Here is a 21,616-nt window from a genome sequence, read left to right on the forward strand (position 1 = left end):
CTAGTGGAAACATCCTATTTCCACTGGCGGTTGTGTTAAGATAACCGCCAGTGGAAATAGGTTTCCACTGGCGGTTTTTAAAGCCAACCGCCAATGAACTGTCTGTTATAAATACCCCTCTTCTTCCCCCGACAGTGAACTGTATGCTCGCAGCCAACTTCCATTGGAGGCGATTTTGGAGGTCCAGATTTCACAAAATACATGGGGAGAGGTTTTGATCTTCATTTTTTGGAAGAAGATTGCTAAGAAAGGTTGGTTTATGTTGCTAATGTCAAATTTTATTCATTTTTGCTCAATTTTAGCCACATTTTGGATCTAGGGTTTCACCATTTGAGAGAAAGTGTATAGCTAGGTTATTTTCTCTATTCCCTCAAATAAAGTTGTTTAATATGGTTAGATTTTGTCTATCCTCTCTCCTTTTTCATGTTTAGTTCTCAAATCAGTTTATCCATGACATATTAAGTTGTTTAATGAATGGTTCATGTGTTGTGTGGAGAGAGAAGAAGATATGTTTGGTAATTAAGATTGTTTTTATTAGTTGCTATGAAAGGTTGGTTTAATTATGTTTTAATTGCCAATTATTGTTCATCTTTGCTCAATTTTGGAACTAGGCCTTCACCATGTGTTAGAGAGAAGAGTATGGCTAGGAAAGTTTGGTTTTATGTTCCTCTTGCCAATTTTTGTTCATTTTCCTTAAATTTAGCCACATTTTGGATATAGGGTTTCACCCCTTCATCCTTCCCGACAAGAACTATAGCTCGCAGCCCAACTTCCATTGGAGGGCCAGATTTCACAAAATACAAGGGGAAGGTTTTTATCTTTATTTTTTGGAAGAAGGTTGCTAAGAAAGGTTGGTTCTTGTGTGTTTATGTCACTTTTTTACAGGTGGTGATGGAGAGGACATCCTGGATGTATAACTTATCAAGGCTAGATCCATCATACATATCCGAGGTCCATAGGTTTATTGATGTCGCTACGAACCATGCTTGGAGAACAAAGACAAAACACATATATTGTCCATGCATGGACTGCAAAAATGCTGCTGTATTTAATGACACAGAACAAATCATATCTCATCTGGTATGCCGAGGATTTATGAAGGATTACACAATTTGGACAAAGCATGGAGAGGGTAGCTCTTCGCCTTATACGACTGGAAACCCTGAGAACATCGACGACAGATTTCAGTTCGTTCACGAGACACACCAACCTCTTCCACAGAGCAAACATGTAGTGCAAAATGTTACTGATCATGGTTACGCTGGAGGAAATGAACATGATAGACCTCATGTTCTACCAAGTGTTATGGATGAGGAAGATGCAGAGTTGCTAGAGGCAATGTTGCGTCGTCATACAGATCAATCGATGTTCTTAATGAAAGGTATGGAGTCCCTGAAGAAGGCAACAGAAGAGCCTTTGTATGACGAGTCTAAGGGTCGTACCAAAGAGTTCACGACGCTCCGGTCTGTGCTAAAGCTGTTGATGTTAAAAGCTAGATATGGTGTGTCTGATGCTGGCTTCGATGCGTTCTTGAGTATTATCGCAGACATGCTTCCAAAGGAGAACAAAGTGCCTGCTAACACGTACTATGCAAAGAAACTAATCAGTCCGCTCACTATGGGTGTGGAGAAGATCCACGCGTGTAGAAATCACTGTATCCTTTATCGAGGTGATGATTATAAAGACTTGGAGAGCTGCCCAAAGTGCGGTGCAAGTAGGTACAAGACGAATAAAGACTATCGAGAGGAAGAGTGTGTTGCATCCATGTCTAAAGGGAAGAAGCGAGAGAAAGCCCAAAAAAAGACTTCAAAATCCACGAGCAAAGAAAAAGAAGTAGACTATTATGCGCTCAAAAAGATTCCTGCTTTGGTGATGTGGTACCTCCCCGTCGTCGATCGATTGAGGTGTTTGTTCGCTAATCCTGAGGATGCCAGACTTATGAGCTGGCATGCTTCTGATGAGCACAAAAACGATGGGAAGCTTCGACATCCAGCCGATGGGAAGCAGTGGCAAGATTTCAATGACAACCACCAAGACTTTGCCGATGAACCAAGAAATGTTAGGTTCACACTGAGTACTGATGGAATGAACCCATTTGCTGAGAGGAGCAGCAAGCATAGCACATGGCCGGTGATCCTCACCATATACAACCTTCCTCCATGGTTGATGCAGAAACGGAAGTACATTTTGCTAATCATCCTTATTTCTGGACCTACACAACCTGGAGTTGACATGGATGTATTTTTGGAGCCCTTAATGGAGGATATGAAAATATTGTGGGAAACGGGTGTTCAAATGTTGGATGAGTATCGTAAAGGTTCATTCACGCTGAGAGCAATTCTTTTTGTTACGATCAACGATTACCCTGCTCTCTTCACATTATCAGGCCAGTTTAAGAGAAAGGTTGGTTGCACAGTATGCATTGATGGAACTGCTTACGTATCCCTTGCTGCATCTAAGAAGATAGTTTACATGAGGCACAGACACTTTTTATTGGAAGGACACAGGTACCGCATGCGAAAGATGGATAAGTACTTCGACAATAATGGTGAACTACATTCTACTGCTCCATCGGGCAACAATAGAGGTCATAGAGTTTTTGAAATAGTCAGGAATATCAAGTTTGTTTTCGGGAAGAAGACAAAAGACGGAAAAACAAGGAAGGATGCCAAACCAGCTCCGGGGGCTATATTCAAGAAGAAGTCTATTTTCTTCGAGTACTTGCCTTACTGGAAAGAGTTAGATGTGCGGCATGCGATCGATGGTATGCACGTTCAGAAGAACGTGTTTGAAAGCATAATGGGCACCTTGCTAGACATAAAGGGCAAAACAAAAGAAGGGCTCAATTCACGCATGGTCTTGGTAGATTTAGGCATAAAAAAGGAACTACATCCCGTTCTTCAAGAAAATGGGAAGTACCATCTCCCAGCAGCAAGCTACAATCTCAATGTAGATGAGAAACATGCGATGTGTGTTTGGCTCAAGAATTTGAAAGTCCCATCCTGATTCTGCTCTAGCATACGAAGTATTGTGTCAATGAAAGACCTGACAATCACCAACTAGAACTCACATGATTGCCATGTCATGCTGACTACATTCCTACCTATTGCCATCAGGGCTATAAATCCTTTGTTTTTAAAGATGGCAATCACACGGTTGTGCTACTTTTTCAACAGGATTTCACAAAAGGTAATTGGCCGTGATGAGTTGGCATCTCTTCAGGAATTCGCAGTGGAGACAATATCACAGTTTGAGATGTGTTTCCCTCCATCGTTCTTTGATATTATGGTGCACCTTGTGGTGCACTTGGTGCCACAAATAGAGGCATTGGGTCCTATGTACTTGCATGAAATGTGGACGTATGAGCGTTTCATGTCAATACTGAATGGCTATGTATCAACCCGTGCTCGTCCCGAGGCATCCATGATAGAGGGGTACTGTACCGAAGAGGCCATTGAGTCCGGAGGTCCATTCTGCAATAGTATCCTAAAAGACTAGGTTGCAATAGGTCTGCCTTCGTCACGACACGAGGGTAGACTGTATGGAAGCGGGAGGATGGGACGGAAATCTTTCATCCCACCGGATTACGATATAGTACTTGAGGCACATCAGAGCATCCTACATCAGCTAACGATAATGGAGCCATTTATCCAACAACACATCAATGAGCTTCGCGAGCAAAATCCTGGGCATACGGATGATTGGGTAATGAAGCAACATAAGCAGCGGTTCAACACATGGCTAATGGTGAAGGACATTCCACGTGGAGAAACAATAGAAGAACAAACCATCAAGGGCTTGGCATCTGGACCATCACGCCAGGTCACAACATGGCAAACCTATGACATTAGTGGATTCACATTTTGTACCAAGTCCAAGGACAAAAAGAGCATGTCACAAAACAGTGGTGTTCGATGCGAGGCCATAGATGATGAAACTGGTGAGATTATTACATATTTTGGCTTTATTGAGGACATATGGGAACTAGACTATGGTACATTTCAGATCTCGGTTTTCCGATGTCAATGGGTTGAAGACAAACATGTCACGGTAGACAACTATGGGGTCAGAGTTCTTGATCTAAGTAAGGTAGGTTACAAAGATGACCCATGGATCCTTGCTAATCGTGCTGCACAGGTCTTCTATGCTGAACAGATCATTTCTAACAATGAGAAGAAAAGCACCGACAAACCGAAGCATGTAGTTTTTCCTGGAAAACAACAAGCTATAGGAGTTGATGGTGTATCTGATTTAGAGGATTTTAACCAGTTCAACGACATGTCTCTTTTCATAGACCATCCAACCAAGATAAGGAACGTTGAGCGAAGCATCCCACGCAATTCGTTGCCCTGGGTACGCCACGATGGACAAGGCAGAACAATAGCTTCCTAGATTATATACTTGTCATGTAATTGATTATTGTTAGGACTTGTCATGTAATTGATTATTGTTAGCGACAAACCGAAGCATGTAATTGTCTTCATTCAATTTTCGTGGCTACCATTTACAATTTTACATGACTTTCTATTGACTTTATAGAGAGGAGTGAGGTAAATGGAGAGAGAGGAGAGGGAGAGAGAGAGGAGAGAGAGGAGAGGGAGAGGAGAGAGAGGATGGAGAGAGAGGAGAGAGAGAGGATGGAGAGAGAGGAGAGAGAGAGGGGATGGAGAGAGAGGATGGAGAGGGAGAGGGGAGAGAGAGTGGAGAGGAGAGAGAGGATGGAGAGGGAGAGGGGAGAGAGAGTGGAGAGGAGAGAGAGGATGGAAAGAGAGGAGAGGTAGAGGGAGAGAGAGGATGGAGAGAGAGGAGAGAGAGAGGGGATGGAGAGAGGTAAATGTAATATATAAAACGTATACTTAATGTAATATATAAAAACTATACAAATTAAATATATAAAAAGTATACTAAACAATATATAAAAGTATACTTAATATAATGTATAAAAAGTGAAGTAAAACAATATATAAAAAACTATGTTAAATAATAATAAAAAACAATTTCTACTGGCGGTTGTCATAGAGAACCGCCAGTAGAAATGGCTTCCACAGACTGTAGAAGCCATTTCTACTGGCGGTTCTCTATGACAACCGCCAGTAGAAATAATTTCTACTGGCGGTTCTCGTTGTCAACCGCCAGTAGAAATGGCGCCTATATAAAGGGTGGCGCGCGGGAGCCGAAAAATTTACAAGTCCCCTGGCGCCAGTTCACTTCAAGACACCGTCAGGCTGCTGGATTTCGACCCCGAGGGTTTTGCCGGCGATCGTCCCCGCGCCCGTCCCCACGCCGCCATCCCCGCCCCGCGCCCCCGCACCGCCGTCAGGTTTCTTTCTCTTTCTATTTCCCCTCTGCCGTACCGCCGCCGTCTACCGCGCCGGCAGCCGCCGCCGCCGCGTTTAGTAAACCCTAGGGCACGCGCCGCCGCCGAGAGGGAGGAAGAGAGAGGAAGGAGAGGGAGAGGGAAGAGAGAGGAGGGAGAGGGAGAGGGAAGAGAGAGGAGGGCACGCGCCGCCGCCGCCGAGAGGGAGGAAGAGAGAGGAAGGAGAGGGAGAGGGAAGAGAGAGGAGGGAGAGGGAGAGGGAAGAGAGAGGAGGGCACGCGCCGCCGCCGCCGAGAGGGAGGAAGAGAGAGGAAGGAGAGGGAGAGGGAAGAGAGAGGAGGGAGAGGGAGAGAGATAGAGGGAGGGAGAGGAGGGTGAGAGAGAGAGGAGGGAGAGGAGAGAGATAGAGAGAGGGAGAGGGAGAGAGATAGAGAGAGGAGGGAGAGGGAGAGAGAGGAGAGGAGATGAGAGTATTCATACAATACTTATTTTTATTCATATGTGTGTTCATATGTGTTCAAATGTATGTGTTCAATATATATATGTGTGTTCATATGTGTTCAAATGTATGTGTTCAATATATATATGTGTGTTCATATGTGTTCAAAATCATCGGGTTGAATATATACATTGTAATTTTATCCGTCACAACTCGATAATATACGTATCCGATCCGATCCGAATTCGATCTGAACTCGATAATTTCCGTACGACTCTCCCTCTCTCCCTCTCTATACGTCCTATGCGACTCTCCCTCTCTCCCTCTCCTCGTCCTATACGACTCTCCCTCTCTCCCTCTCTATACGTAACTCGATAATATCCATACGATTCTCCCTCTCTCCCTCTCTATACGTCCTATGCGACTCTCCCTCTCTCCCTCTCTCCCCGTCCTATACGACTCTCCCTCTCTCCCTCTCTATACGTAACTCGATAATATCCGTAACACGATACTATACGACTATACGATACTATATGGTTAGGGTTTAGGGTTAGGGTTAGGTTTATGGTTAAGGGTTAGGGTTAGGGTTAGGGTTAGGGTTAAGGTTTATAGTTAGGGTTAGGGTTAGGGTTTAGGGTTAGGGTTAAGGGTTGGGGTTTTGGGTTAGGGTTAGGGTTAAGGGTTTAGGGTATTTGTTAATATGAATTTAATTATTGCTTACGTTAATATGTGTTATTATGTATTTAATTATTGCTTATGTATTTGTATATATATAGCTCAATGAGTTCTCCGATCAAGGACCAAGGATTAGTGTCCGACCACATGGACAAGAGTGTTGCTCAAGAACAATCCAGCAGTGAAGGATATGAAATGCCTAGCGACCCTTTTCCTACCACTAGCATAGATAGGGCCGCTCTCCGTGAGTTGCAACGTGACCCTACTTATGATCCATGAGAAGCTGAGGTAAAAGTACGCATCTTTAGCTTCGTATGTGTACCCTACTGATTTCACATGCATGATCTCTTGTGCATTTTATTACATGAATAGGAGGTCGTGTCTGAATTTCGTGCGATACTCGAAGAAGCCGTGGCACGATACGAAGACGTACCGGAGCCGACCCAAGACGCACCGGAACAGACCAAGACAACAACCGAGACGTCAAGGAAAAGGAAGCAGAGCGATCGAAAAAGAGGTGACAGGGGGCTGAACAAGTTTCCCGACAAAACATACAAAATCTCAGACGTGAGGTTGAAAGGTCAGCCCCTAGCTCCAGAAGAGGCACTACCTAAGTTCCGGAATGCACTTGGGTTTTTAGTTAGAGATAATCTTGACATAACAATACGACAGTGGAGAGATGTGTCAGATGATGTCAAGAATCAAATATGGAATAAGCTATTAATGAGGTTCGTTCTGCCTCGGGGTTCAGAAGAACTCGTGAAGGAATACACGATGAAGCAGCTTGCAATCAATTTCCGAAACTGGAGGTCTGAGATGAACACAAAGTTTGCAAAGAAAGGTCTGGACCCGACCAAAAAATATAAAATCTCAGCAGGTCAGTGGGCAGTATTTCTAGAGCAGAGGAGCAGCCCTGATTTCATATCTCTAAGTGAGGCAAATTCGGAACTATCAAAGAAGAACAAGTACCGCCGCCACCTAGGCACAGGTGGTTACAAGCGTCAGGTTCCTAAATGGACACAAGAAGACGCCGAGAAGAAGGCCGCAGGGTTGCCGACGCTGTCCGAGCAACTTGGTGAAAGGGCGGCAAATTGGCTCCGTGCTAGAAAACCAAGGGAAACCGAGACAGGTGTATCTTTTGATGATCCCATTGTCGAAGAAGCGGCAAAAAACATATATACAATGGCAGCTAAGCAGAGCCAAGGAACTTTTAAGCCACAAAGGGAAAGAGACATCCTAACGGCTGGTCTCGGTAACCCTGAGCATCCTGGTCATGTACGAGGAATCTCGTCTAAGGAAGGATGGAAGGAAGGATTCGGACCACAGTGGGAAGGTCTGTACAAGAAACGTGATCGATACAAGGAAGAGATGGCAGATTATTTTAAGGAGGAGGCCAAGAAAGAGTTCAACGCCATGATGTCTCAAATGCTATCGAATCCTCCTCCAGAATTGATGCAACAGTTGGCGAGTGCGATGTCTGTTCAACAGATGACCACTCCACAGATACAAATAATTTCAGCAGCTCAACCGCCGGCTTCCACCGATTGTACGACATTACCAAGCTCTATTGCTTCAACGGGAAATAAGGTCCGTTATCCAGTTGATGACATCACAAGGCCTGTGGCGTGCACACTGGTTATAAGATATGGTATTAACAATAAACGTACAAAGAAAGTAGCCATAGGCCTTGCGATCCCAGGACGCAAGTTCCATGGAAACGATATTCCAGATGATTATTGCAAAGTAGAAGTGACGACGGTCGTCCAAGGATCCGAGGACGACATGCTAGACATCCCTGGGCCCGAAGGTATCGAGAAACTTGGATAAGCTATCAAGAATTTTATCCTTTGGCCTCGAAGGGATGTCGAATTGCTTGATTGGTCGAATTCGTCGCAGGCCCAACCGTCTCCGCCTTCTCAAATTGCTGTTCCTATTGTACATCCATCATCATCTCCTCAAACTTCACATGCTGCTCCTCATCCTTTTTCTGACCCACCGTCTCCGCCGCAAGCATCACCATTCAGGGCTCCACCACCTTCTCCTCCCCATCCTCTTGGTGACCCACTGTCTACGCCACCATCAAGGGATCCACCTTCTCCACAGCCATCAAAGGATCCACGGCCATCAAAGAAATCTAAACTTCCTATACCAAAATTGGTGTCCCCGTATCAGAAAAAGAAGAGTAAAGCTAGTACTGCTGGCACAGCTCGGTTTTTGAAAGGGATTGGACGGAGCCTCACGTCACAAACTGTTGATTTGGCCGAGCACGAGGAGTCTGCAAAAAAGGCTGAGGCAATGGCCGCAAAGATAAAGAAGTCAACTAAGGCAGATTACAAAAACGTGCCTAAAAAATATGTGCCGGGCAGACCTCTGCTACCTCTTGAGAAACTAAGAAAGGTCCCGGCTGGTGTTAAAAGGTTGCATGACTGATACATGTGGGCATCATCGGTTGGCATCGACACCATCAGTGTGCATATACCAGACCATGCTTTTATTGGTTCGGACCAAAAGGCCGTTGTTACATTCGAGGACATGTGGTTAATGATGAACCTTCAGAGACTCGACGTGCAACTTGTAACGATGTTTGCATTGTAAGTGTCGCTCATACTTCCACATATGTGTGTTATTATTAGTGAGCTGTATAAAATTTCAATATCTGACATGCACGTGTGACTTGCAGAATGCAACATGATCAGCAGGAGATCCTTTACGGTACCAAGCCCAATGCTAGTGCCAGTAAAAGGGTTGGGTATCTCAACCCAATACTTATATCCGAGGAAAGCCACACTTTTAGAATCGGGAAAGACAATGATGAAATACGGGGAAAGACGGACGAAGAAGTTGAGAAGCGTATAAAGGATATGAAGAAGGATTTTGAAGCTCGATACGCCACCTACATAGGACATGCAATGCTTCAATTTCAAGACAGGGAAGCCATAATGGCCCCGTACAACTTTAAGTAAGTGTGATTTTGCATAAATAAAATTAATAATTTCAATACACATGCATCACAAATTTGATTCGTACAGGGACCATTGGATATGCTTCCTCATTTATCCTAAGGTTGGAAAGGTGCTGGTGCTCGACTCCTTGAACTTCGACCCTTCGACATATGCAGAATTCCTCAGCATCTTAGAGCTGTAAGCCTTTTCTATGCATGCATACTTTTATCGATTAAAATTTGAGAATACCATGGTGATTCTATTTGAGATCACATGGCTTATAGATTCTATAAGATGAGAGGTGGAAAGTACGACCTGTCGAAACAACGCGTGCCACTACACATCCATCATCACTGGCCGGTAAGTATGTGATTTTATGAATACATATCATACACAATGTTGCAACTAAATAACCAATCTCCCGTTATGTAGTGCCACAAGCAACCACAAGGATCGGTCCTATGTGGATTCTATGCGTGCGAGTTCATGAGAGTGAACAGACGATACATCACGAACCCTGACAAGGTATTATTAGTAATAGTCAAGTATGTATTTATGTCATTAAAGATGCAAATGTGTTATTATTGAGTATAAATAGATGATGTTTATAAAATTCCTTTACAGCAATTTCAACGAGGAAACCCGGAGAACTTGACCGAAGCTGCATTGTATGGCATAGTCGAGGACCTCTGCACATTCATATTGAAAGAGGTCATTCCCGCAGAAGGAAAATATCACGATGCTTCCGGAACATTAGCTTTGCCAGAGTTTAGAATACTAACAGAAATTAGTAGATTATCTCTTAGCCGAGATAGTTATTAGAGCTTAGGTGAAAACTTATGATGTATAGAATGCATGAAGCATATATGGTTGTAAACAGAATACTTTGATGTATATAAATGTATGATAGAATTTAATTTCATGTTGCTTTCAATATCAATATAGATCTATATATATATATATATGTTTGTGTGTGTGTAAATAAATATATATATAATTCAGTATTGTTTGAAATTTTTAAAAAAGGCGGGAAAACTTCCACTGGCGGCTAAATAAAGAAAACCGCCAGTGAAAAGTGCATTTCCACTGACGGTTTTATAAAGCAAACCGCCAGTGGAAATTCTATTATCACTGGCGGTTTCCTTAAGAACATGCATGCATCCAGCATGCTTTTCACACTGCAATTCTCTTCTTATTAACAACTCAACTCATATTACTGGAGTTCTAGGTGGAGACTGCAGCTTGAAAGTCCGAGGCTACGACACAGCCGTCCTGTTCTGGTGGTGCTAACTTTAAGTTATACACAAACTGCATATATACGGCCGGGAAAGCGAGTTGTGTGGACTCGTCTGAATCCTGACATCGAACATGAGTTCATCTGTCTATTGCCATACACACACCTTTAGCTGACGTAGATTTTGTTTTTAGATAAATCTTGTGGGCAGCACAGCTAGAATAATGCGACCGTTTGATGCACTGCGCCCTCTTCAAGAAGCTGTGCAGTAACTTCAGACACTTGGATGCCTCACGGCCTGCAACACACAACGACCACGGGAACAGGAAGACAACGCAACAAGTCAGATGGAAGAAGCAAAGTGCCACCCGATCTGGGCCATGGGAGCTTCAAGGCGCGATCGTACACAGTACGTACTGAGGTTGGCCTGTTGCTGCATCTTCTTCATCTCTTCAGGCGAGACCAGCTGCGCCACAGTTCTCTCTGGATCAGTTGACATTCTGGTCAAAGCGGTAGGATATGAGCAGCTTTCTTTGCTCCTCTCCAACAAATTAACCACACGATTCCATCAACGGCTGCTTCCTTCTGCTGTACAAACAATGCGGCTATTAAATCCGTGTGCTTCTCTAGACTTTTAAATTCATAGAAAAGTGTTCGAAAACCGTTTCGCTACCGTATTTAGTAGAAAAGGTTTTCCACACTCTCGGTTCGAAAATCGAAATTATAGGCCATTCTTATATTCTTGAAGGATTAAAACATATTATGTTTAACCAAAATTGTCAAAATAAATACAAATATTTATGATACTCCCTCCCTACCAAACTAAAATTTGTTTTAGATAATTAATAGATTCATATAACACTTGATGTATATATTTTATATATGTCTATATTTATTATCATCCATTTAAATATGGACATAAAAACTAGATGCTAAAACAACAACTATTTTAGAACGGATGGAGTATCAATTAAATATACTAAAATTATAATTGATAAAAAATCTAATGGTACTTATTAGTATTATATGTTATTGTTTTATTATGTAAATTTACTTAAATTGGAGATGATTTGGCTAAAAATTAAAATGACTTAACACTCAGAAATTAGGCGCAAGTTGGTGGCGACGGCAGCGGCGCGCCCGGCGGCAGCGGCGCGCCCGGCGGCAGCTAGCTTCAGTGGCCACGGGTGCCAAGGACGACTGCAGCAGCCGGGATCGACTCGAGCATGTGGTAGTGTGACACACGCGGTAAGGTGGTTTATGCCCAACCGGAGGGGTGGTCGTCGACACAGCTTTGCGGCTGCTGTGGCAGCTGGCGCGTCGATGCCTTTATGGAGAGGTTTGTGTGGGATGCCATGGCGGTGACAACGACGGAGGATGCATGCTTTGACATGGGTCCTGGCCTGACGATGTGTTGGAGATCTTCTTGGCCGAAAGCCTTGGTGACGGTGACTCTCGTGGATGTTGCTTTCCTTGTTGAGAGTGTTGCATTCCCCAGCACTGTCTTCCATGAGTGAAGGTCCAGTCCATCTCGGACAAACGATAGTGATGTCCTAGACGTCACTTCCATCTTGAAGGCATCGCTATTGAAGTTTGTTTCGGCCACGACGTCATCTTCAATTGATGCTCTCGCTTCTCGGCGTTTGGTATGCGGGTGGAGGTGGGGTTTTGCAATGTGAAGTCGAAGCTGCTACGTCAGGGGATGTGGCTCAGCAATGATGATATGAGGCGACCCCCTCTCTTTGTAGACTGGATTGTTTCCGAGGTTGATCAAATGCCAGTGGCGCGGCGGAGGATCAAGCTTGTTGGCGAAAAATCAGAACTGTCTTGTGTGGCATGTGCTGAGGCTTGGCAACAACGGTGCACTGCATTCTTCTTCCTTCTGTGCCGGGTCTTGGGTGTAGGCGTCGTCAAGTTCATTTGGCCTTCTGTGGTCCGTCTTGTGGAGTCCGAGTTGCTCGTCCCTTGTGTTGAGCTCAGCATCGATGGCTCTAGATGGGTTTTGTGTGGGGGCTGTCGTTGTTTGGGTTGCTTGTACTCTTTGTGCAGGTTTCGAGCCCAAATTTTTTTAAAACTGGGTGAATTTCATTCTTCTTCTTAATTAAAATGCAGAGCCATTACGTTCAAAAAAGATGGAGGGAGTACAAGGATTTTCATGTCCCTAGAAAAACGCAGATATAGTGACATAAAGTGTCTTTAAGCTTTTTAGCTTTAAGGTTTCTCCTTCATTTTCTATTTTCCTTGATAGCCGAAGGCACTGGTTCCATACCGCTGAGGTTGATTGTACAAAATTACTTGTCTACCTTGCATGATTAAACAAAACTTCTGTCTTTTTGTTTCCAAAACGTAGATAATGATATAAGGTAGCTCTAGATAATTTTTTTTGTCAATCAGAGACCCATAAAAACAAACCGTATAGACTTATTTTCGTCAGCCTCTAGTGCTTTTTGATGATAAAACTGTAGAGGAAACCCCTACACAGCAAAGACCTTTATTAAATCAGAATAGAAACAACAGAAAACAACAATAAACAAAAGGAAGCAAGAGAAAGGGAGAAAGAGAATAAGAAATAAGAAGTTATATATAAAGAATCAAGCCATAGGGAAATCTTTGATCTAAACTCCAGAACAACTTTACGAAGCTAAAGTTTCAACGTGTTGTTGAAGCAGTGCCTCCAAGAAGAGGAGGGAACAGATTCTAAATATGGTCGCATTCCTTTGTTTCCAAATTTTCCATGTCGAGAGTGTAATTATTTCCATGAAGAACTTGTACCTAAAGTGTTCTCTTGAAACACTGATCGGGAAGAAATTCAACAAGTGATCCTAGTAAATACCCATATGGTTCCAGGAAGCATTATTGAAAGGGCAATTGAAAATCCATGATAGGTGGTCTCCTCACAGTGAAGATCATAGAGGACACAATTATAATCTCCATTCACCACAATACACCTTTTCCTTAGAATGTTCCTGGAATTGAATCTATCTTTTAATGCAAGCCATGTGAATACTTTAATATTTCTGTAAACTTTTGACTACCAACTCCACTTTGAGGATTGATGCATTGATAGTTAAGCTTATAAATTTGGCTTGAACTCATATTGCTAGTACTCCAGGGGTATATCCATCTGTCTTTACCCTGCATTAATTGTTTCTTGAATCTCGGTGAGTGTCTCATAGAACATGACATAGTCATCACTAGCTTCCAAACATAAAGGCGTATGCAAATTTTCTTCAACCTTCGTATTTTCTAAGAACTCAGCCAGAGACAATCCATCTTCTTAGCAAAAGAAAATAGGTGGGAAAATTCAACTTTTGGCAGAAAGTTGTTCCGAACATCATTCCAAAGAGAAAAGGTTGTACCATCTCTAGCTAAGGGCATACAAATTCCCCTATAACGATTAACCATCAGCCTCTAGTTCTTGCAGATTAATGCACGAAAACTAGCTAATTTTTATCAACACCCGATGAAAATTAGGAATTTGCATCGACTTCCCTAGCCAACAGGAATTGACTAATTTCCATCAGTTTTTGTGGTCAAGCTAATCAAATATATTATTTTAAGTGTTGTCAACTATGGCTAGCCGATGAAATTAGTCTCGTTAATTTTTATCGGCTATGATAAACAATAACAATAATAATAATAATAATAATAATAATAATAATAATAATAATAATAATAATAATAATAATAATAATAATAATAATAAAGGTTTTTAGTTTCAAGTAAGCTGTTCTAGACTAGAGTTGAAATCTTAACAAAAATCCACAAACCAAGGTTCATACACATAGATAGTTGCTTTTAATGTGCTTGTTTAAGGCTAATTTTTTTGATATATTCCATGTTTTCATGCCTTCTTTTGCTATCTTTTTCTATATCAACTTTAGTCTTTCTCCTTTTCTCTTCCCATTGTTGTCGCGCCTTAGAATCCCACTACGCATCGACGCCTCTATAGGTCTCTGTTGAGCATGTCCAAACCATCTCAATTGATGTTAGAATGATTTTCTTCAATTGGTGCTACCCATATATATTTGTACGCATTCAATCACAATAGAATATTCATCCACATCTACATTCACAATCACATATATCCATCTATATCAAACACCCATAAAACATTTATATCACATATATCCATCACATACATCATCCACATTGTACAAGTCTTAAAGTATAATCAGTTGTTCAAGTCTTAATTATTTAAAACAATATAACAAGTACCAATATCCATACATCTAATTAGTCCAAACATGGATTTATTGGATGGTTAAAGTTGTCACTGCTACCTAGGGTATAGCTAAATAGTTGGTTAACAAATGAGTATACCCCTCAGCATCGATGTCTCTAGGTGCTGCCAATTGTGAAGGAGTCCAGAACACTATAGATTGTAATTAGTTAGAATTGAGTTACATCGACTATAGTTAGATGAGGGTCATCTAAATTGATAAATTCTTGGTAGAACTTGAGTTAGATCACTACACCAAAAACATAAACTTCCTACAACTTTTATAACAAACCATAGAAAATAAATAACTTCCGAGAGACAACTGGTAGCTCTACGAAATAAACATAACTTCTTACGGTTTTTTATAAAAGGTGTAGTAAGTTAGCTTCACATGCTGATCAACCCGTGTGGTCAAACGAGCCGCTAACTTTCTACGGCCTGCTCTAGAAGTTAGCCGCTCCTGCTAACTTCCTACGACCTACTCTAGGAAGTTAGCCGCCCCTGCTAACTTCCTACAGCCTCGTCTAGGAAGTTAGCTTTCAACTGCTGACCCGCACCTTCAACTGCTGACCCACATGTGCGGTCAAATGAGCCACTAACTTCCTACGGCCTCCTCTAGGAAGTTAGCTGTCCTTGCTAACTTCCTACGGCCTCCTCTAAGAAGTTAGTCGCCCCTGCTAACTTCCTACGACCTCCTTTAAGAAGTTAGCTTTTAGCTTTTGACTAATCAAATGAGCCGCTAACTTCCTACAGCCTCCTCTAGGAAGTTAAGTGACTTCCTAGACTACATGTACAACCTCTAGGAAGTTAAGTAACTTCCTATGGCTTTACTCTAGGAAGAAATATTTTTTATCTTAATTCACGAATCTACCCTTATCTTTCCATCATTCATCCTTTCTTCTCCAATGCTCGTCACTCTCTTCTCCAACTCGAAGACACCGACCGCCACCGCCTAGCCTGCCCCGCCGGCCGCCCTCGCCCGGTCGGGCTAGGGTTTACCCGCGAGGGACGGCGCGACGCGGCGGCACTTGAGCTAGGGTTTCTCTTCGATCCCGTTCCTTACCCGCTGAGGCGATTGACGACTTGATCCGACGGCTCCTCGAGGCCCACGGCGGGCGCACCCCGCGCAACGCGCAGGTGACTGATGTCGAGATCCGGCGCCTCTGCGCCGCCGCCAAGGACATTTTCCTCTCCCAGCCCAACCTCCTGGAGCTCGAGGTCCCCATTAAGATATGCGGTAAGAGCACCCTCCCGACAACCCTGGTATGCGACTAAGTGTGCTAGCCTATTAGGTCTGCTAGCCTATTAGGCTGATATTTATCATATTTTCTCTCTATCCGTAGTGTAGTCTGTTAAAAAATCATTGGGAGAACTGCAAGAACACATCTCTAGTCATTTTGGAATTTGAATTTTGGAGTCTACCATACAATTTATTTATTTATAGCATTTACATCCAGAAGAGTCTGCTCCTCGTTGTGGCATTCTGGTCTCTTTCTACAAAGTACATTATAACAAAAGAAAGTTGGACATATGTTATATATTTTCATATTTTCATATGACGTTATATCATGCTAAACTTCTCAAGGTTGCAGATTAGAGAGAAAAGTGAGCTTGAGTGGCAGGAAAAAGTATTCTTTAAAACTTTAATCACTAACTTGCAGGATGTAAGATTAGATCATGTGGTGAGTGTTTTGAAATGTTTGGTAGGTTCTGTTTATTTGGATTTTTATATGTAAGATTGCATTGTTCTTTTGTATGAGCAGGGATGGCAATCGGGTGGGTAGTACGCGGATATATAGTTTGTGAATCCATATCCGCGAGACAAAACTTAACTCATAATAGTACCCATAAACGTTCGTGGGTATGGATATCTACCCATACCCATACCCACCGGGTATCCGCTATCCGGTGGATACCCGTTACCCGCCCGCCCACTACAATTTTAGCATTCAACATCAAACAACAATTTTATCACAATTCAAAAAACAATTATCATTCCATCATCATCAAATGATAATTTCAGCACCAATCAACATGTCATAGATAAAAATTGAAAAATTAGAATTTAGGATAATATATTAAATCCGGATGGCCCACATGTCAGATATCCATTAACGGGTATGGATACTAGATATCCATACCTGTGAAAAACTTATCCGTGGATACCTTATTATATCCATAGCCGTACCCGCGGATATCAAATTCCACCATACCCATATCCAATGGATAATTATCCGCGGTTATTTACCCATACCCGTACCCATTGCCATCCCTATGTATGAGGCTGCATATTGCGAGGCGACGTCTAGTTAGCACAGACCAGACTATGACTGGAGGACCTCACCTATTGATCCTCAAGCTATGTATGCAAGTGGTGGAAAAGCTCATGGAAGATGCGGACTCTACATATTTTATATTGTTTCATTGGTTGAGTGCAATACATGTATTCTGAATCTGTCATGATGTTACTTATTTTGTAGGTACACAATGTTTGCTAACGTCATCGACTCGAGCCAAGTGAGGGTTCAACGTGGAGATTCGTCGAGGTCTGCTGCTCGTAGCTCTCGTCGCTCCACTCAAGATCCAGCAGAAGTGGAGCAACTGCGAGAAGAACTTAAGCGACATCAGGATTACTTGAGGCAACAAGCTACGCAACATGAATACTATGCTACACAGATTCAACAACAGCAAACACTCATACAAGTAAGTTCAAAAGATAATAGCTTTCACTTTAAGATATGTATTGATTTAAAACGCTGATGTGAATGAGTGCGACAATTTTGTAGCAACTAGCACATGCCCAAGGGATACACGTGTTGGAACTTGCTCTCCCGAGCAAGTTGATCCAACGGGGGAGTGAGAGCAACGTAAACAAGGTTTCAATTCGAGATGGCAAAAGCTCTGTTAATCCAGCCTCTCAAGGGCACTGTGCGGGGGTATTTATAGGTATCTGAGTGCCCAACGTCCTGGGTTAAGGACGCATGTGCCCTCAGGCGCCTAGGTTATCCCCGGAATATTCCCATAAAGCAGGGTTATAGACTGTAATTACAGGGAGACCTTTACAAATTAGGCCCCTAATGCGCAGCGGCCACGCAGGGCCTGTTACAATGGGCCGGATCACACGTGGGCCTCCATGTTGGACGAGGCCGCGAGATGAGACGACCTCGTCACAGGTCTTCGTTCGGCGACGCGTGGGACGAAGGGTAAGTCTTCCAGTCGTCTTGTCTCCGTTGGTGCTGCGAGGTTGGCGAAGGCATCGAGCGAAGGGTGGCGTCTTCGCCTTCGCCCCAACATTTGCCCTCCGAGGGACCAGTTCGACTAAGTCATCTGGTGCCGAAGACGTCGCTAGATGGTGGAGACGCTGCCCTCGCTTGAAGTGGTTCCGCGGGGGTTTTTGACATGATCGTTGACTGACGCCGCACTGTTGGATAGCGGGTTTCCCGAAGCGTCGCGCCCTGTGTATATAAAGGGGGCGGGGGCAGCGCGGATTGAAATTTACCTTTCCGCGCACCACGAAAACCCTAGCCTCACTTTCAAACTGCTCGCTTGCTCGTCTGCCCTCCTTGCTCCTGTTCGTCGGAGAACTGGCCCGCGTGAAGCAGACCGCACGCCGCCGTCGACCGTACGTAGCCATGCCGTCTTCCTCCTCGTCTGTTGCGACCACGCCGACGGCCGGGGCGTCTTCTGAAGATCTCTCGGGCACTGCGGCGGCGGCGGAGTTGCTACCGGGTGATACAGTGGAATTCGGTGTGTCACGGATATCGTTGGCCCGCGTTCAAGATATGCAACGGTTGGGGTATTTTGGCGGCGGGGTTGGTCGGGTCCCGGGGGCGGAGGAGGTCCCGAGCCCGAGGGCGAATTGGTTGTTTTTAAGGCGTTTTTCATCGCCGGACTTCACCTGCCGGCGCATCGTTTTGTGTCGGAGGTTTTGCAGAAGTTCGAAGTCCAGGTTCATCAGTTGACACCGAACGCCGTGGTTGCGTTGGCGAAGTATGTCTGGGCAACGACGTCATATGGCGGCCAGCCTTCGGTGGAGGTCTTCGCCAAACAATACTGTCTGCACTGGCAGAAGAGAAAAATAGGACAAAAGATTGCGCAATTTGGATCGTGCACTTTCACGCCGAAGTCCGGGAAGACTTCGATGGAAGTGGTGGAGCTAGTCCCCTGTGCCCGGAACAAGTGGGGCAACTGGTGGGACTACTGGTTTTATGTTTCGGAGGCTGAAGTCGAAGACCACCCAGGGCTCCCTGCCGCCATTATTTGTTCGCATTATTATGTGGCGTACCCGTCGTTTGAAGTGGCAGAGGATGATGACAATGAGGTGGCCCTTCGGATTGCTGCCCGCTCGAGTAGTGGGCGCGATCTAGTTGAGGAATTCATAGGGTATGGGGTGTGGCCTTTGGCACATGGATGGGCGCTGGGCGAAGTATGCCCTCGCGAGATGCCCTCCCCGGGTGGACGGAAGGTGCGAAGTCTGCGTTTTGCTTTGGATTTGCGAGGGCGGGATCCCGCCTCGGTTGTGTGTGAGGTAGAGGATGGGGCGGTGAGAATTGTTTGGCGCTATGTGCCAAAGACGGAGGCCCAGCGGAGTTGGGATATACATGGATCCAACGACCGCCTGAATAGGGTCTTCGAGTTGAATTCTTTGTCGTATGGCGGTTACCCTGGGGAGGACGTCGTCGATCGCCGCGGGAAAAAACCAGCGGCCGTGACTGAGGATGACCCCGCGCCGGAAGCCGCCCCAGCCACTAAAAAGAGGAAGCTATGTACTGCGGTGGGAGAATTGGGGGTCTCCGATAGCTTTGCTATGGAGTTGATGGGAACATGCGCGGCCCCCGGGGGAAGGATGTCTTCGCTCGAGCTCTGGGAGTCTTCGGCGCGGATGCTGGAGGTTACCGGGGGTCAATGGCCCAAGGACATTCCTATCCCCCGCGCGGCCGGCGAAGACTTTTTTACGTCTCGCATGGCTCGTGACTTGAGAGTGTTTCCTTACGGACGAAATATTGCTGCTGTTGTGTCGGCAGTGATGAACAAGGATCGCCAGGAAGCTGCGCAGAAGCGCCGGACGGTCATCAGGCTTCCCGAAGCTAGGCCGAAGAGGGCGCGGGGGACTGCGAAGGCTACCGCCCCCGGCGGTAGCCAGCCGACGCTGGCGGCGAAGCCGACCGCCCCTGGGTCCAGCAAGGTGCCGGAGAGCGTGAAGGCGGCCGGCGCCGGCGGAACCAAGTCTGCCCCGGACGGAGCCGCGAAGGCCCGGGAATTGCCTTCGCCGGGGAAACGCATTGCCGACTTCGGCACAAATATTAGTGTGGACGATTATCTCGTTGGTAAGTTTTTTTTTGACTGGTGATACGTTGCAGGATCGGGTGAGGGGCAACTTGTTGCTGTTCCGCCTGCGGTGGCGACCACGGTGTATGCCGCGGTGCCTGGGGTGAAGGGTAGCGCTCTCAACGCTGGCGGCGAGATTTCGGCGGTCGCTGCCGTCAAGGACGAAGCGGGCACTATGTCCCGCCGGCTGAGGGAGGCGTCGCAGCAGCTGAGTCAAGTAAGTTGAGCTGGACTTCGGTGTTTACCGCTTTCATGGGGATTGTGGTCTCATGTGTGTCTGTTAGGCGGCCGACTTCACCGACCGTGTGGCGTCGGGGGCCCTTACTGCAGATGTGTCTGCCGAAGTCGAGAGACTTCGGGCGCAGCATGCTGACGCCGTCCGGAAAAAGTCGGCTGCGGATAGCAAGTGCCGCAAGCTGGCGGAGAAGGTGGCCGCCCTAGAGGGCGAGAGGATGGACCTCTGGCGCCAGCTGGTGGAGGAGAGGAGGGAGGCCAACCAGGCCATCGCCAAGGCGCAGGCGGCGCAAGCGGAGGCCAAATTGGCGTGGGTGGAGGGGAGTCTTGCCAGCCAGCACGCCGAGGAATGGGAGGTGCGGTTCAACGCTTTGCAGGCCCGCATGGAGAGGGTCGAGGCCTCTACACGCTCGGAAGTTGAGCGGACGCGCAAACAGCTCGTGGACTCATACCGCGAGCTGGGCGCGCGGACTGCTGACTTCGAAGTGCCCGACCGAGAGGCGGGCCTTCGCTTCCTCGAGTGGCTGCAAGAGGAATTGTTGGCGCTCCCGACCATCATGGAGGGATTTATGTCCTTTGCCTCCCTCGTCACCTACGAAGGGGTGTTGAACGCGCTGTCCCGCGAGGGGTGCAGTCACTATGAGGTCTTCGACCGATCTGATGAAGATTTTGGGTGCGAGATTTGTAAAGTCGAAGACCCTGTGGTGAAGGACTCTGCGGGGGCCCTCTTCGACCGGATGTGGGGCCCCTACGGTCGGGAGGTGGTCAGGGAGCGGTGAAAGGGAATTAGGCTTACACCTATTTCCTAAATGATTTTGGTGGTTGAATTGCCCAACACAAATAATTGGACTAACTAGTTTGCTCTAGTGTACAAGTTATACAGGTGCCAAAGGTTCACACTTAGCCAATAAAAAGACCAAGTATGGGGTTCAACAAAGAGAGCAAGGGATAACCGAAGGCACCTCTGGTCTGGCGCACCGGACAGTGTCCGGTGCCCCAAGGAAGAGCGGCTCTGGAACTCGCCAGCCTCGGGAATTCGCTCCGCTATAATTCACCAGACTGTCCGGTGTACACCGGACTGTCCGGTGAGCCAGCGGAGCAACGGCTACTTCGCGCCAACGGTCACCTGCAGGCGCATTTAATGCGCGTCAGAAGCGCGCAGAAGTCAGGCACGCGCGAGACGGTGCACCGGACAATCTACAGTACTTGTCCGGTGTACACCGGA

The sequence above is a fragment of the Zea mays genome, chromosome 4, assembly GCF_902167145.1.
Source record: "Zea mays cultivar B73 chromosome 4, Zm-B73-REFERENCE-NAM-5.0, whole genome shotgun sequence".
Lineage (NCBI taxonomy): Eukaryota > Viridiplantae > Streptophyta > Magnoliopsida > Poales > Poaceae > Zea > Zea mays.